A 9,106-nucleotide genomic window follows, 5' to 3' on the forward strand; every position below is an offset into this window, starting at 1 on the left:
CATAAGTAACATTGGACACTAGCATGAGTAGGATATGAACACCATGAACATGAATATTATAGAGGCTATGTTGGTTATGATTCAACTACATTCATGAACATGTACCAAGTCAAGCCACTCGAACATTCAGAGGAGGATACCATATCATCATACTACATCACAATCATTTTAACGCTATGTTGATATCCAAGATAAATCATTATCGACTCCCGACTACTTATGCATGGCATGAGAAACTATAATATCTAATTGTCATTGCAAACATGTTTAATCATAATGGGCTGAAGCCTGGATACTAGGTTAAACATATTTACATAGACGGAACAAGTCGAGTTCATACCAGTTTCTCTTTGCCACGACCAGTTCATCGAATGTCGTCATTATTGCCTTTCACTTGCACGACCGAATGATATGAAAATAATAATAGTGCAAGAGTGCCATGGACTTAGCTGGAATCTGCAAACATTTTATTCAACAGGAGAAGACAAGGTAAAATGGGCTCTTTATTAGTTCAACAGTTATTCATATGAGAGCCACTCAACATTTTCATCGTGGTCTTCTCCTCGGTACAACTAGAATAAAAGGAAAAGAAATTCAGAGAAACACACTGGAATATTTTTGGAGTTTTGGTTTTCTTCAACAAGCAAATAAAAAGCAAAAATGAGAAAAACTATTTACACGGGAAAGCTCCCAACAAGCAAAAGAATAACAAGGAATCTTTTTGGATTTTCTTTTTAATACCACTACTAAGCATGCATAGAAAGTAAATTACTATAACTAATTTTTTTGGTTTTTTCTAAAGTTTTTCAAACACACAAGAAGAAAGCAAGAAAATAAATATAAGCATGGATGGTACAATGAAAAAGTGTGAGCACCGACAAACAGAATGATAAGTGAACATGAATATAGTGTCGGTGAGAAACATGTACTCCCCCAAGCTTAGGCTTTTGGCCTAAGTTGGTAATCGATCAGTAGCCTGGAGGGTAGTAGTCGGCGTGGTAGCTCACAGAGGCTCTTGGTGCGGATGCCTCAGCACGCCGTGCCGCCAACACTGCTGTGTTGTGAGCTCGGGCCTCGCTCTCAAGAACAAAATACCTTTCCTTGCTGTGACAATCAAAGAGAGCAGGCACAGGCAAATATGTTTCCACAACATGTGATTGGTTAAACAACAAATTATAAGTGAAGTTATCAGCACTACCCTTGAGAATCTTATGCTCTTTTAGAGCATAAAAATCTAAATAACGAGTGGGCAGGATAGGATCAAAAGGCAAAGGTGAAACACTCAGCCCTCGTGCTAAACGCGTGGCATATATTCCACCATAGAACCAGCCACTTTTGGCGTTATGCTGAAGTCTACGTGCAATAATCGCTCCAAGGTTATAATTCCTTTCACCAGTGAGAGCGGTGTGAACGAGGCTCAAGTCTGGAGCACAAAGTATGCTACAGTCTTGCTTGCCTACTATGCATTTCCCGTTAAATAATGCAAGGTACTGAATTGCGGGAAAGTGAATGCTCTTTATTCTTCCTTGTCTCACACCCCTATTTTCACCGTAACAAAGGCTAGTCAGGAAAGACTCATACTCAACCTTTGCTGGCTCATCAAGCGAACCCCAAAATGGGAGCTTGCAATGGTAAGCAAACTTCTCCAATGAAATAGTATATCGGTTATCATAAAACATAAAAGACACCCTAGACTCACGTGGAAAATATTTAAATTCTTTGACAAAAGATTCAGTGAGAAGATGGCGCTATTCACACTTATCTGAGAGGTAGGGACCGAGACCGGCATTGTGAACGTATTGCTCAAATTCCTCCTTGATGCCCACTTGCATCATATACTCATTGCAAGGCCATAAGCAAGTTTTGGTGGTGGCATCTCGCATGGAACTTTCACTTGGTTCAACGTAAGACCGGCGAGCAGAACTGTCACTAGAGGATGCCCCCGAGGATCGTCTCCTCGAAGAACTCCTTCGAAATAGGTTCATAATGTCCGCGTACAATTTTCTCTATGAACAAAAATCTGAATTTTTAGTCCACAAAATTTTTTCCAACAAAACTTCACAAAACTAATAGCAACAAAACTTCAAACTACTTGGAACACTAAGAATTGAACATGCAAGCACATCTACAGCAGCACCAAGAGTAGCTAATTATTCAAAGTATAAACCACTAAAACAAAAACTAATTGGACAAATGGTGGAGTCACATACCAAACAACAATCCCCCGAAACAGTTTCGAAAATGGAGCTTCGAGCAAAGAGATCGAAATCTGCGGGTTTGAGCTCAAGAACACGGGAGAGAGAGCAGGAGTGATTTTTTCCTGGAGGTAGGTGACAATGTGGGCTGAAGAGATAAGTGAGGGGGGGCACGTGGGGACCACAACCCCCAGGGCGCGCCAGGGGGTGCTGGCGTGCCCAGGTGGGTTGTGCCCACCTGGTGCACCTCCCTCTGGTAATTTTGCACCAAAAATTCTTAAATATTCAGGAAAAAATCATATAAAATTTTCAGGGCATTCTAGGAATTTATTTTTGAGTCATTTTTTATTGCATGGGAGATTCAGAAAACAGATAAAACATGGCACTTTATTTTATTCAACTAATAAGAACAAAGAATAAAAAGTGGGGACAAAAAGTAGCGCTTACTAAATTCATCAACTTCATACTGCTCAAAAATGATTCATTAATAAGGTTGATCAAGTCTTATTAACAACCACTTTCGATTAGCATGAAACCGAAGAACTTTCGTAAATCACTAAGTTACCTAAATGGGGATATGCATTTCCCAAACTATAAGCATTTCATATTTCTTTTTGACAGTAGGTAGAGTTATTTGAAAACTTCCAATAGTGATTGTTAGAAATCTTTCAGTAACATTAATACCATTCACTTGGAATTGTTTCTTCAGAAAGTGCACCGTATGCTCATTACCATTAATATGAAAAGTGACCTTGCTTTTATTGCAATCAATAACATCCCCTGCAGTATTCAAGAAGGGTCTACCAAGGATAATCGACATGTTGTCGTCCTCGGGCATCTCAAGTATAACAAAGTCAGTCAAAATAGTAACATTAGCAACAACAACGGGAACATCCTCACAGATCCTGATAGGTATGGCAGTTGAATTGTCAGCCATTTGCAAAGATATTTCAGTAGGTGTGAGTTTATTCAAGTCAAGTCTTTTATATAAAGAGAAAGGCATAACACTAACACCAGCTCCTAAATCACACAAAGAAGTTTCCACATAATTCTTTTTGATAGAGCAAGGTATAGTGGGTATTCCCAGATCTCCAAGTTTTTTAGGTACTCCATCTTTAAAAGTGTAGTTAGCAAGCATAGTGGAGATTTCAGCTTCCTGTATTTTCTCTTATTTGTGATGATGTCTTTCATATAATTTGCATAAGGAGGCATTTTAAGGATTTCAGTCAAGCGAGTACGCAAAAAGATTGGCCTCAGCATTTCAGCAAAGCATTCAAATTCTTCATCATCATTCTTTTTGGTTGACTTGGGTGGGAAAGGCATAGGTTTTTGAACCCACGTTTCTCTTTCTTTACCGTGTTTTATAGCAACAAAGTCTCTTTTATCATACCTTTTATTGTTAGGTTTTGGGTTATCAAGATCAAGAGGTGGTTCTATCTCAACATCATTATCTGGTTCTTTTTCATTTGGTTGAGAGTCTTCATGAACCTCATCATTATATTTTTCATTATCATTAGGTGAGTGTTCATTACCAGATTGAGTTTCAGCATCACAGATAGAAGTTTCATTATCATTATCAGGAGGTTTTTCTATTTCAGGTTCACTAGAAGTGTGCAAAGTCCTATCATTTTTCTTTTTCTTTCTAGAAGGACTAGGTGCACTAGTGTTCTTTCTTTGTGAATCTTGTTCGATTCTTTTTGGGTGTCCCTCGGGATAAAGTGGTTCCTGAGTCATTTTACCTCCTCTAGTTGCAACTCTAACTAAAAGTCATGCATATTATGATTCATTTCATCAAGCAATTCTCTTTGTGATTTAGCAACTTGTTCTAACTGAGTTTGAACCATAGAAGCATGTTTTCCAACACCTCTAACATCATTTGAGATTCTAAATAACAAATCACTCAAGCGAGCAATCATATCAGAATTATATTTCAATTGTTCCATAACATTTGCATTGAAGTGATCTTGTTTTCTAATGTAGTTTTCAAACTCATAAAGGCATTGACTAGGATGCATATTGTGAGGATTGTCATTTTCATTGAACTTCATAAGAGAATTTACCTCGACCACCTTAGGCAGTGGTGGTGTATTAAGCCCATGTATTTCTTCAATAGGAGGTAAATTTTTAACATCCTCAGCTTTAATACCCTTTTCCTTCATAGATTTCTTTGCCTCTTGCATATCTTCAGGACTGAGATATAATATACCCCTCTACCTTGGAGTGGGTTTAGGTGGTGGTTCAGGAAGAGTCCAATCATCATAATTTTTCAATATGTTATTCAATAATTCTTCACCTTGAGCAATAGGTCATTCCCTGAAAACACAGCCAGCGCAACTATCTAGGAACTCCCTAGAAGCATCGGTTAGTCCATTATAGAAGATATCAAGTATTTCATTTTTCTTAAGAGGATGATCAGACAAAGCATTAAGTAACTGGCAAAGCTTCCCCCAAGCTTGTGGGAGAATCTTGCACAAAGTTAAATATTTCCTGTAAGGCAGCTTGTTTCTTATGAGCAGGAAAGTATTTTTTAGAGAAGTATTAAATCACATCCTGGGGACTACACACACAACCAGGAGCAAGAGTATTGTACCAAGCTTTAGCATCACCCTTTAATGAGAAAGGAAATAATTTGAGAATAAAGTAGTAACGAGTTTTCTCATCATGAGTAAAGAGGGTGGCTATATCATTCAACTTAGTAAGATGTGCCACAACAGTTTTAGTTTCATAACCATGGAAAGGATCAGATTCAACCAAAGTAATTAATTCTGGGTCGACAGAGAATTCATAACCTTATCGTCAATAATGATAGGAGAAGTAGCAAACTTAGGATCACATTTCATTCTAGCATTCAGAGATTTTTCTTTATACTTTGGTAGTAATTTCTCTAAATCATCTCTATCATTGGAAGCAAGAATATCTCTAGTGGCTTCTTCACTCATAACATAACCTTCCGGTACCTTAGGCAATTCATATCTAGCAAGGCTAGTTCTAGCAGGTGTTTCAGGAGTTTTAGTTTCAAGCTCATCATCAGATTCAACAACATCATGTTGTATAACTCTAGCAATTTGTTCATCAAGAAAATCACCAAGTGACACATCATCATTATCAAGCAAGGTACTAGCATCATCATAAGCATTATCCATAGCAGAGTAGCATCATCAATAACTTGCGACATATTAGAATTGATAGCATGTGGTGGTGTTGCAAGTTTACTCATAACAGAAGGTGAATCTAAAGCAGAAGTACATGGCAGTTTCTTACCTCCCCTCGTACTTGAGGGAAATATCTTAGGCTGAGGATCCTTCAGATTCTTCATAGTGATAATACGATAATAATCCCAAGTGACTCAACAAATATAGCTATGCTCCCTGGAAATGGCGCCAGAAAAAGGTCTTGATAACCCACAAGTATAGGGGATCGCGACAGTTTTCGAGGGTAGAGTATTCAACCCAAATTTATAGATTCGACACAAGGGGAGCCAAAGAATATTTGAAGGTATTAGCAGCTGAGTTGTCAATTCAACCACACCTGGAGATTAATTATCTACAGCAAAGTGATCAGTAGCACAGTAATATGATAGTTTTGACAGTAGTGGCAGTAGCAACGATAACAGTAAAAGTGATAGCAGTAATTTTGTAGCAAGTGTAACAGTGATGATAGCAGTAGTAACTTAGCAGAAACAATCTAAGATAAATTCGTAGGCTTTGGATCGGTGACTTGTTGGATGATATTCATCATGTGGCAGTTATAACCTAGGGCGATACGGCACTAGCTCCACTTCATCGATATAATGTAGGCATGTATTCCGTAAATAGTCATACATGCTTTATTAAAAGAACTTGCATGACTTCTTTTGTCCTACCCTCCCGTGGCAGCGGGGTCCATATTGGAAACTAAGGGATATTAAGGCCTCCTTTTAATAGAGAACCGGAATAAAGCATTAACACATAGTGAATACATGAATTCCTCAAACTACGGTCATCACCGGGAGTGGGCCAGGTTGTTGTCACTCCGGGGTTGCCGGATCATAACACGTAGTAGGTGACTATAACTTGCAAGATCGGATCTAAAACATGGATATAATGATGAATTCATAAACGGTTCAGATCTGAGTTCATGGCACCCGGGCCCAAAGTGACAAGCATTAAGCATAGCAAAGTCATAGCAACATCAATCTAAGAACATAGTGGATACTAGGGATCAAGCCCTAACAAAACTAACTCGATTACATGATGAATCTCATCCAACTCCTCACCGACCAGCGAGCCTATGAAGGAATTACTCACTCCCGGTGGGGAGGATCATGGAATTTGCGACCGAGATTTGTTGGTGATGACGAAGAATGAAGATTCCCCTCTCCGGAGCCCCAAACGGACTCCAGGTCTGCCCTCCCGAGGAAGAACAGGGCTTGGCGGCAGCTCCGTCTCGTGGAACACGATAATTCTTTCTCCCTGATTTTTCTGGAAATATGTGAATTTATAGTATCAGGGGGGTCGTCAGCGGGGCCACCAGGTGGGTACAACCCACCTGGGCACGCCAGGAGAGGGGGGCGCGCCCTGGTGGGTTGTACCCAACCAGGGGCCCCTCTCTGGTGGTTGTTGGCTCCAAAAATCTTCATTTATTCCATAAAAAATCCTCGCAAAGTTTCGTTCCATTCCGAGAACTTTTATTTCTGCAAAAAAATAACACCATGGTAGTTCTTCTGAAAATAGCGTCAGTCCGGGGTTAGTTTCATTCAAATCATGCAAATTAGAGTCCAAATCAAGAGGAAAAGCGTGAGAAAAAGTAGTTACGTTGGAGACGTATCATCTTTACAGTCAATCTTATACAGACCCTCAACTTGTCAAAGTTAAAACGGCGATTAGTCATGTGAGGCCCGGCTTAGAAGGTTGAATGAAGGTTTAACTCAATGGCTGTGCGGCCCTTGAAAAGCACTTGACTTGAAGGCTTGGCAGCCTGTGAAAGCCTTCTTTTTTATTTTGATTTGTATTTGATTTGAACATCTTTTGAGGTTCATCACTTGTGATATGTTAATGCATGGTTGAACTGATGAGGGTTATGTTGCCTTATGGTTCATCTATGAATCTATCCGGAGTTTTGTTAACCCGGCCTGGCTTTGGACGTTAAAGTCGCTAGTGTGTGATGATTATGCACTTGGAGTTCTCCACTCTAGGTTTTGGGATGTTACCCTTTGCTGCGTCTGGTATTGTAAGCCGGCAGTATGAATGAATTGAATAGAGCACTGTGCTCTAAATCTTTGGGTTGTTACCCTTACTGCATATGGAACTGATTTCACAGGCCGTGTAGCCTTGATTGTATGACTCATCATTGAGCATCTTTGGATTTGGTAACCCGCCCTGATAGCAGACTTTAAATCGCCGGGATATTCTTCCTTGAGCAATCAAAATGATGATATTTCATGACTCCGGGTTGATACTGTTTCCGGGTTATAATTATCAGGGCATCACCATGGTATTAATGTACACGTATGTCTTTCAATAATGGTATGAATATTTTGGGTTGGGTAAACCGCCCTGGCTTTGGACGTTAAGTCGCCAGTATATATTTTAATTGCACCATTGGAATCATGTGCTTATAAATCATTGGATTGTTACCTTCACTGGGTATGGCAATGTAAGCCAGCAGTATAAATCAATCCTACAGGTATGTTTTCCTGGCTATATGAATATGTGAGGTTTGATAACCCGCCCTGGCTTTTAACTTTAAGTTGCCAGTATGTTTAGGCTTGAATGGCCTTAATGCTAGTCTTTTCCATAATTGTGTAAGACTATATTATGTTTGGGTTTGATAACTCGCCCTGGCTTTTGATGTTAAGTCGCCAGGGCATATGTTGTTTAAACTCTGTGCAGGATTTGCAGAGCTATGACTTATATAAATGATTAAGTTCAAGCCCATCATCAAAAATTGAAATTGGTGTTTCAAAAGGATTATCAATTATTGATTTTCACAAAGGCTATAAATCGTCGGGTTACCAAAATCCCCGGATTACAATGGATGCGTATTAAGTCACCATCGGCCAAGAGCCGCCGGGTATTTAACTCCGGATTTACTTATCAACAGATAAAGTATTCAAATCTTTAATAGCCAAACTTGGCTGGATTTTCATTATGATATGATTGAGGTTTTCATACCGGATTCAAATCTTGAATAGCCAACATGGCTAGATTTTTATTATGGTTATCAATAACTAGTGTTATGATTGAGGTTTTCAAAGTCGCTTCAGTGTAATGGCTATTATTTCTTGGGACAATTGCATTTTTACCCCTAGTTGGTTCCTACCCACGGGTTTTGCCCTTACTTTTCGAGCTTGCTCCGTTTTGCCCTTACTTTTTCCGTCGAGGTCCCTCAAATGCCCTTTGACCGTTTGACCAAAACTTTGAAAATTCATAACTAATTCATATGAACACAGAAAAATGCAAATAAGATATCAGAATGTTCAAATAAACATTACCTTTATGTGCATATCATTTGCATTCAGGAAAAAAGCATCGTTTAAACTACCTGAGGTAGTTAATGTTATTAACATTATTAAAAATAAAAAGGTATAAATAATATTTTTTTCATGAATAAAAATTACATGCAAATGTAGGTGATGTTTTCTGAACATCCTGATATCTTATTTGCATTTTTCTGAGTTCGTATCAACTTGTTATGAAGTTTACAAATAATGGTCAAATTCGTTAGAATATTCATAACATGATGATATGAACTCAGAAAAATGAAAATAAGATATCTAGATGGTCAGAAAACATCACTTACATTTGCATGTAATTTTTACTCATGAAAAAAAATATTGTTTATACCTTTTTATTTTTAATAATGTTAATAACATTAATTACCTTAGGTAGTTTAAAGGGTGCTTTTGTCCTGAATGCAAATGATATGCACAA

Source organism: Triticum aestivum, chromosome 2D (genome assembly GCF_018294505.1).
Source record: "Triticum aestivum cultivar Chinese Spring chromosome 2D, IWGSC CS RefSeq v2.1, whole genome shotgun sequence".
Classification (NCBI taxonomy): Eukaryota; Viridiplantae; Streptophyta; class Magnoliopsida; order Poales; family Poaceae; genus Triticum; species Triticum aestivum.